This window comes from Panthera onca, chromosome C1, assembly GCF_046562875.1.
Source record: "Panthera onca isolate mPanOnc1 chromosome C1, mPanOnc1 haplotype 2, whole genome shotgun sequence".
Taxonomy (NCBI): domain Eukaryota; kingdom Metazoa; phylum Chordata; class Mammalia; order Carnivora; family Felidae; genus Panthera; species Panthera onca.
Genome location: NC_138346.1, coordinates 27,957,675 through 27,966,054, shown reverse-complemented (window position 1 = coordinate 27,966,054; position 8,380 = coordinate 27,957,675). Strand labels below are relative to the sequence as shown.

The 8,380-nt window shown below is 38.6% G+C and overlaps 1 long non-coding RNA gene across 1 annotated transcript in view; it reads right to left on the bottom strand.

The window, feature by feature from the left end:
• Positions 1 to 496: 496 nt before the first annotated feature.
• Positions 497 to 8,380, bottom strand: part of LOC132671889 (uncharacterized) — a 43,718-nt gene continuing 35,834 nt past the window's right edge. Inside the window, exon 7 of the long non-coding RNA XR_013557036.2 lies at positions 497 to 2,628. This is a non-coding gene — a long non-coding RNA (uncharacterized LOC132671889). The remainder of the gene's footprint in view (positions 2,629 to 8,380) is intronic.

Below are 8,380 nucleotides of genomic sequence, written 5' to 3'. Positions count from 1 at the left end.
ACTATTTCCTTCTGGGAGAAAGAACTGAAACAACAAAAGAACATAGATTTTTTTTTCCCCAAAAAATCTTAAAAAGGAGGACCCTGGACATTTTTGTGCTTCCTTCAGGAGTTTTTATTATGCAGTGCAGACAACTCATAGATTCAATCATTTCCCAAGTTATATTGGCTCCCCTGTGCTCTGTTGAACACATGGAGGCACACGACATGCCTGCTCTCTGTGTGGCAGCTTGTGGTTTCTAAGAGCTCATGATCCTCTCTGATGCCCTGCCTGAAGAGAGAAAATCTGCAGCTTTGCTGGCAAGCCCGGACAAACACCGCCCCACCCCCCAACCCCCCAATAATCCAGTGCTGAAGGGGTTTCAGTTGAAAAGTCTTCTTGTCACTCAAGGTTCTTTCCCTGACCACCTGAAGGTCTGCTGGGAGATCATTAATAATTAATAATCAATTAATTATTAATCAACCTAATTAGCAAATTGGCTGACTCAGAATGAGTCACTATAAATAAGCAATAATACATCTTGGTTGGATTATGTTTCCCCAAAAGATGTTGAAGTTCTAACTTTCAGTACTTATGAATGTATTTATTTGAAAATAGTCTCTTTTTAGACAATCAAATTAAGATAGGGACATTTGTTCTCCGTATTTAAGAGTCTCTTATGGTTTGCCTCCCTCCCTCTCTGTAACTGTTTTTTCTCCTTCCCTTCCTCCATGGTCTTCTGTTAAGTTTCTCAAGTTCCACATATGAGTGAAAACATATGATATCTGTGTTCTCTGACTTATCTCACGTAGCATAATACCCTCCAGTTCCATCCACGTTGCTACAAAATTTCACTCTTTCTCATTGCCACATAGTATTCCATTGTATATATAAACCACATCTTCTTTATCCATTCATCAGTTGATGGACATTTAGGCTCTTTCCATACTTTGGCTATTGTTGAAAGTGCTGCTATAAACATGGGGGTACATGTACCCCTATGAATCAGCACTTTTGTATCCTTTGGATAAATTCCTAGTAGTGCTATTGCTGGGTTGTAGGGTAGTTCTATTTTTACTTTTTTTGAGGAATCTCCACACTGTTTTCCAGAGTGGCTGCACCAGTTTGCATTCCCACCAGCAGTACAAGAGGGTTCCCGTTTCTCCACATCCTCACCAGCATCTGTTGTTTCCTGAGTTGTTCATTTTAGCTACACTGACTGGTGCGAGATGGTATCTCAATGTGGCTTTGATTTGTATTTTCCTGATGAGGAGTGATATATATTTTTTTAAGTAGGCACCACGCCCAATGTGGGGCTCCAACTCATGACCCTAAGATCAAGAGTTGCGTGTTCCACTGACTGACCCAGCCAGGTGCCCCTAAGCTACCTAGTTTGTGGCATCAGGTTATGGCAGTTCTAGAAACTAATATGGCATTTATTTATGAATACAAATATTATTGTTACCCATGATATTGTCATATTTCCACTTCATTAAAACTTTTCTAATTTTTTCTCAATGTTAGTTTTATTTGGTATAAACTGTCAGGGAAAGCAGAGTGCATTTCAATAAATAGTTGTTAATATGATTTGCTGTGTACTTTGAGTGGGGAAAAAAGTGTTCTGAGTGTATTTCTGTACTTGTTTTACTTCTATAGGCACTTGTGGCCTTAGGTAATTAACACTGCTTACAGATGTTTTTGCCTAAAATGAAACCCACTTGTCAATATATTTAGGTAGATCCTAACTTTACAAATCTTTCTCCTCAGAGCAAAAGGCATTTTTTTTTTGTAGGACAGGCATAAAATTTATTTTTCTAAGTGGTGAGTCAATTGTTCCAAAACCACTTAAATGTTAGCTTCTATTTCCTTATGAGACACTCTCTAAAGGAAGCAAATTTTATCTTCAGTAGGTTAAGAGATAAAGGTTTTTGTTTTTGTTTTTGTTTGAAAGTTCATGTCCTAAGGGAGAGAAAAGTCAGAAGAAGAAAGTCTATCAGATGAAAATGTCAGCCAACTATTTCATATTTTACACACCAAAATGTGTCCTTTCTTCCTCATTCATTCTCTCATCTTCCCCCACTCTCATACCTTAAAGACCACAGTGTAAACAATATTAAAGGAACAGTATCTCAGTTTTCTTCAATAAAGACCCAAATAATAAACCAGTTTTCAATTTTTTTTTTTGAAGCGCCGAAACCCTCTAAAATTGTTTTATGGCACTTTGTGTAGTGAGTCATATCATGTAGAGGTCATGGGTGCTGTAATTAAATTTTTTGTGCAGTGAGCTCTAGAAAATGTCCACCAAACCTGTCATTTCTTTGGAAGTCTTTGGGATTCACTGGTATAATAGCATTCTCCAAATAATTTCTTTTTTTTTTTTTTTTGAAATTTTGGTTCCTTATTAATTCCTACAGGTAAAAATGATACATTTTCTGATCTCTCAGTGAGGTGAAAGGCATACAGTTGTTTGTTGCCTCAGACTCCACCGACTGGTAATACTGGAGGGGATTCAGGTTTCTGTCTTCGAAGAGCTACACATCTTCTCAAATGTCAGTGTAGTGGTGATGTTCTGACCAAACTGCCAAGTCTACGGTTAAAATCCAAGAATCCGGCTGGCATATGACAAGTTTTCTGAAGATCATGTCTTGTCTGAAAAAAAAAAATTAGAACATAAAGTGATTCAGAGAGCAAAACATTTGCCATTTCTGATTTTGAATTTTGTTAAATGCTTGGGAAGTTTTTGCCACCAGGATGAATCCACAAGGCAAGCTTTAAAAACTTTGACCTTCAATTTATTGCTTCTAGGCTTTTTTGTCTCCCTGTGCATCCCTCTCTCTCTCTAACCCACTAAACTTACAGGCCCATAGGAGCTGCCCTGCCTCTGGTTCTGTGATTTTCAGAGCAAAGTTTTCTAGGTTCTTCTCAGTTTTTTGATTATTCTTCATCAACATCTATGTAATACTTTGTGCATTTGTGATTTACACAAAATATTATCCCTTTTCCTGGTTGTTGGGATAATTTGTCCTTGTGGACTTGAGAGAAACTGGATATGGTAGACACCCCAGAAGACCTTTTATTCGTTTCAAGACTAAGAGATTAAAACCCAAGAAAAGAACCCTGTTATTCTGATCCTTCATTCTGCCTGCAATGCTAATCATTGCCTCTTCATAAGCCAAGAAGGAGAATTGCTTATGTTCACCCTCCTCTGAACTCCCACCCACAGAGGTCACATATTATCTTCAAAACAGGGTCATCTTATTGTTTAAATGTAAGTCATATGCTAGGAAATTTAGTGCTAAATCAATGATCTGTTTTCCAGCTCTCCACCATGAAAGAAAAATCATATGAATTTTACTTTCTGTGGGGGATAAGCTTAGGAATCCCCCGGGCTTACACTAATGGGTTAACAAGGCATAAAGAAATACAAAGCCATAAAATGCTCACACCCGAGTTTGGGTAAGCCAGATTGGCACCCCAAGAATGGGGGGGTGCAAAGACACCTAGAGAATAGGGAGGCACAAAGGTGCCAGGAATAGGGAGGTGCAAAGGCACCCCAAAATAGGAGGTGCAGAGCCCCCAAAAATGTATAGAGAGAGGCAAAGGCCTGAAATAGAAACAGTGCAAAGGTGCTCAATACATAGGAATAACAAGATTAGATATTCTGGGTGAAAGCACCCCAAGTTTAGTACTATAGCAGAAAGCTGCTTTCATAGGAGAATAGGGCCAGGTTGGTGAATTGGACTATGGACCACTGCGCTGCTGGCAAAGCAGCCCGGAGTGGAGATGGTTAACAAAAGAAAAGGTGTCTTATCAACCCTGAGGTTATTCTCCCGATCTGTCTCATCCCCAAGGCTGGCAAAGATAAACAGGCATGGCACCTCCTGTCTTCTGTTAACAAACATATACCCATCTGCCCAGTGTCTGGAATTTGTTTTATATTGACCCAAACCCCAAACATTGTATATCTTCAAAGCCCCCTTTTCCCCCTCACATCCTCAAGTTAATGTTCACAGTTTCTTTTGTTTCTTTGTGCACACCCATCACATTTGTAAGCCTTCTGATCTGAGTAAATTCCAGGCAAGGACACTTATTTGGGGCTCTTGTCTTTTCCCCAGACATTAGCCATCTCTTGTTTTAATCCTGCATGTGGTCTTTTGCTGGCCAAAAGAGAAATTTAGACCTAGAGTCTACGACAACTTTGTAAAAGAAAGGGCACAATCATAAGTAAATCTAAGAAAAACAAAATCACAAATTCTTATAGAAGTTGTTTGATACTATTTTGTTTTGTGCATATTATATGTTGTTTGAAGTCTGAGGACCTTCCTGGTATTGGCTTTCCTCTCACAGAGAATCTGTCCATTAGGAATCAGTGTGGTTTTTTTGTTTTTTGTTTGCTTTTTTTGTTTTTGTCACTGAAAGGTAGGTACAAAGGCATCAGTGTAATTTAAAATGAACTTGCCTACCATGTACCAAAAAATGGTTCGTTTGATGGGGAACCTAGTTGGCTCAGTTTGTGAAGCGTGCAGCTCTTAATCTTGGGGTTGTGAGTTCGAGCCTCACACTGGGTGTAGAGATTACTTAAAAAGATAAAATCTTGAAGAAAATGGCGCAGTTGAAAGCTCAAGGCTTTGGAAAGGCTTATTCTAAAGAACTTGCTCGTTTTGTCGCCTGATTTTTTTCAGTTTTAGAAAACTACCTTTGTTGTCTGTTAAAGAACAAACATTCACAGAATGAATTTGAAGATCAAATTTCCTTTATTCAATGATTCATGAGTGGGGGGAGTGGGCAGTGTCCCTTCTAATAAATGGATAGGTACTCAGAGGAGCTATACAAAGTGAACGTTTTTTAATAGGCAGGAGGGGGATGGGTCAAGGAGGTTGTTAGCAAAAGGAAAGATTTTTTTCAGGCCACATAATCTTTTTGGGAAGGTGGGAATGAGAGGGGGTTTTATTATGCAGATGACCTCACTAGTACTGATCAAGAAATTGAAGATTGACTGTTTAAAGGTGACATCTCTGGGCAAGGTTGAAACTGCAATTAAGTCTTGGTTTACTGTCATGGGGACAAACAACTCTATTTAGGGCCAAATGAGAACCAACACAATCTATTCAGAGTTTTCTAGAGCAAGGGAGTTAGCTGCCATCACTTGTGTTTGGTGGAGCCTCAAAGGCAGGCAGGGGTGAGGGAAAGTTTTATAGTGACAAAAAGGAAGATCTCACGTATACTCTGATTGGAGGTTGTATACATGGAGAAGCTGGAGGCAGATTAATGAGAAGGGTTATGGGATTTGTTTGGGAGCACATTGGCTTTCTCTGGTTGATCCTGAGTTGCAAGCATGGACAAAAAATTAAGGAAGCTAGCAGTCACTAAGTCCTGATCATTTGGGGCTGATGCCTGCAGAGGTTGCTGCTTGCGTCAGAGGTCTGTTGTCATATATAGTCTGGCCATTGTCCATTTATGTATTCAATGTCTGGTATAATATATTGAGCCATCGTCCTTTTGATGAAAATTTCCGTGTTTTTTTTTATGCTCTATTATAAGTAATGCGGGTATTTCAACTTGATGAAATTAAATGAGTGTCTCAATCAACAGATATGCAAATTCCTTTGTTTCAACAGATACTTTTATCTGGCCCTCAAAACTGCCCTTCTAATTTACCTAATTATACAATTGTGAAGCTTCGTTTCAAATAGATGAGTTTGAGAATGCTCTTCTCTTCTAAAACATTGATTGATGAAGATTGAGTTAGACATATTCTATTGACATTAAATCTAATGAGATAATTTACAAGTGAAAAAGAAATTAGGGATCACATAAAGCATCAATAAAGTGATAAATAGATTAGGTCAGTTTGGCTATTTTCCATTTACTACTTCTGTGTTGTACTAAAGAAGAGCATTGGCAGTTAGGATGGGATTTCATAATCCAGTTGGAAATAGCATAAATACTTTTTTAAACAGTAAAACCCAAAATGCCTGGAGTAAGAGCCAAAGGAATAAAGATACTTTATACACAATTAATGGAACAAGTATGAGAGGAAATGAGAAATGAGATACAGGCAAGAGATAATAAACGGGCTTTAAAATATTAAAAGACACCTGGAATGGAACAGAATGTAAAAATTGGAAAAAGCAGTGTTTTAAACATTTGAAAAAAAAAGGATGATATGATTCTGTCTCCTTATCACACATTATGCTATAGGAGGCATTAAGAAAATCAGAGGTTCTAATCTCAGAAACCTCACAATTTGATTAACATAAGAAATGTTAATGGTATAAGTAAATAGAAACCAACTCACACTTCCTAAAAGAATAAGGAAATTTATTCACTCATGTGTCTGCAAAGCCAAGAAGAAAAGCAAATGCCAAGGTGGTTTGACACAGTGGCTCAGCAAAATCAATAAGAATCTGGGGACTATTTGGTTTATTTGTTTTTATTTTCTTCACTTCAACTTTCGTAATGTCACCTTCATTGTAAAAATGTCTTTCCTCCTGGACCAGCTGCTTTTGTGCCAAAAGCTCTCCAAACAACTTGTTTTGTCTCCAGACGTTGAAGGAAGACCTGAGTTTTGCCTTCATAAGCTAACTTTGGTTCATTTGTCCATCCATGAACCAACTGCTTATGGCAAAGAGGATGGGAATGTGCGACGTGTCTTAGATCAGTCAGGGCTCACACCTGAAGTTCTGAATGGGGACCATGCAGCCATGTGTCCTGGCTGTTACACAACGGAGGAGGGCAGGTTCTTAAAGGAAAATCTGGGCGCTGTAGGCAAAGGGGAAGGGAGGATTGATGATGGGGCTAGACTGGCAACTAAAACATGTCCACTACCCTATCCCAGTTGAGGGCAGTAGTCGAGTGTGCAGATAACCCCAACCCCCAGTGGACAGAGTGTAGCACGTGTTCTAAAGTCAAACGAATATGCATGGGAGGGGTCCACATTTACATGAGACCGTTTTGCTTAAATTTTGTCAAAGTAAGCTCCTTTGACTTTTATGTTATTTGTTTAGTATCTTCCTATTGCTAAAAGACCATTTTTAAAATAGGGTAAAATCAGGACTCTTGTACACATCTTGTACAGATTAATGAACGCAAGTTAAAGATTTTCTTTAACTCATTAATGAGGAGATCTGTAAGGTATTATAACCAGTTCCAAGTAAAAGTTCAGAAAGTACAAACTTATTTAGAGTAAAGGAATACTGAAGTGAGTATGCAAATGAGGACAAAACTAGCTAGGAAAGTCTACTGAACAGAAAAGAATTTGCGTGTTTGTAGACAAGAATTATTTTGCACTGTTATCAGTTATTGATAATTTACAAAGGTGCAAAATGGCTCCCATAGAGTCACAGTCATAAAGAGCAAACGGGTGAGCTATAAGTAATGCATAATTTTCTCCCGAAGCACACACATTTTCCCTATACTGTGGCTCCAAGAACATTCAGGTTAAAAAATTATTTTAATGTTTATTTATTTTTGAGAGGGAGAGAGAGAGAGAATGGGGGAGGAACAGAGAGAGCCAGAGACACAGAATCTGAAGCAGGCTCCAGGCTCTGAGCTGTCAGCACAGAGCCCAATGCGGGCTCCAATCCATGAGTTGTGAGATCTTGACCTGAGCCCAAGTCAGATGCTTAACTGGCTGAGCCACCCAGGCATCCATACATACATCCAGGTTAAAAAAGTCCATTAACCTTCCTGAAAGGGAGGTTACACTCAATATTTCTTTATTCCCCAATCATGGATGTAAATTTATTCGCTATATGTCCCAGTGAAAGGAAGAGTGGTGTGTGTTCATTTGGAACACAGTTTAAGTGTAAAAAGCAATAAGATTATAAAGTGGCTAGAATTAAATCAAGACCATCATTATTGGCAAAATTATAAGACTTCCATTTTGTGAGATTTAAATACAAAAATATAAAGATTTAAGGGTTTTTTCATAGGCTTAGTGCCAAATCGATGAAATTATTTAACCCCTAATCACTATGCTGCAGATTTCATTAAGCTTGCATGTAGTTTTGAAATAAAAGTGCTTGATTGAATTAAAGGACAGTTCAAACACAGGTCAGAGATTTTAGCTGATTGTAGTGTAGGAGGATGGTTATTAAGGACCCTAAGGAAGTTCCATCCCTGGAGACTTTCCACAGGAGAAAGCCTATTCCTTGCCTGTTCAGCTTGCTCCAGGGGCATCTCTCTTTGTAGCTTAGCTCTAAAGCAGCTCTCAGGTAATTTGCTACAGCATGGGGAGAGAGTGCAAGAGTGGACTCGCCTTTCTTTGCTTCTACCTCCATAACCTCTGGAGCAGAGAAAAGAACAGAAATATGTTTCTCAAGAATGAGAGAAAATAACCCAAACGTTTTAATCAAGCAAACAGAATTAGGAAATAGAATCATTCTCTTCTCAAGTGACG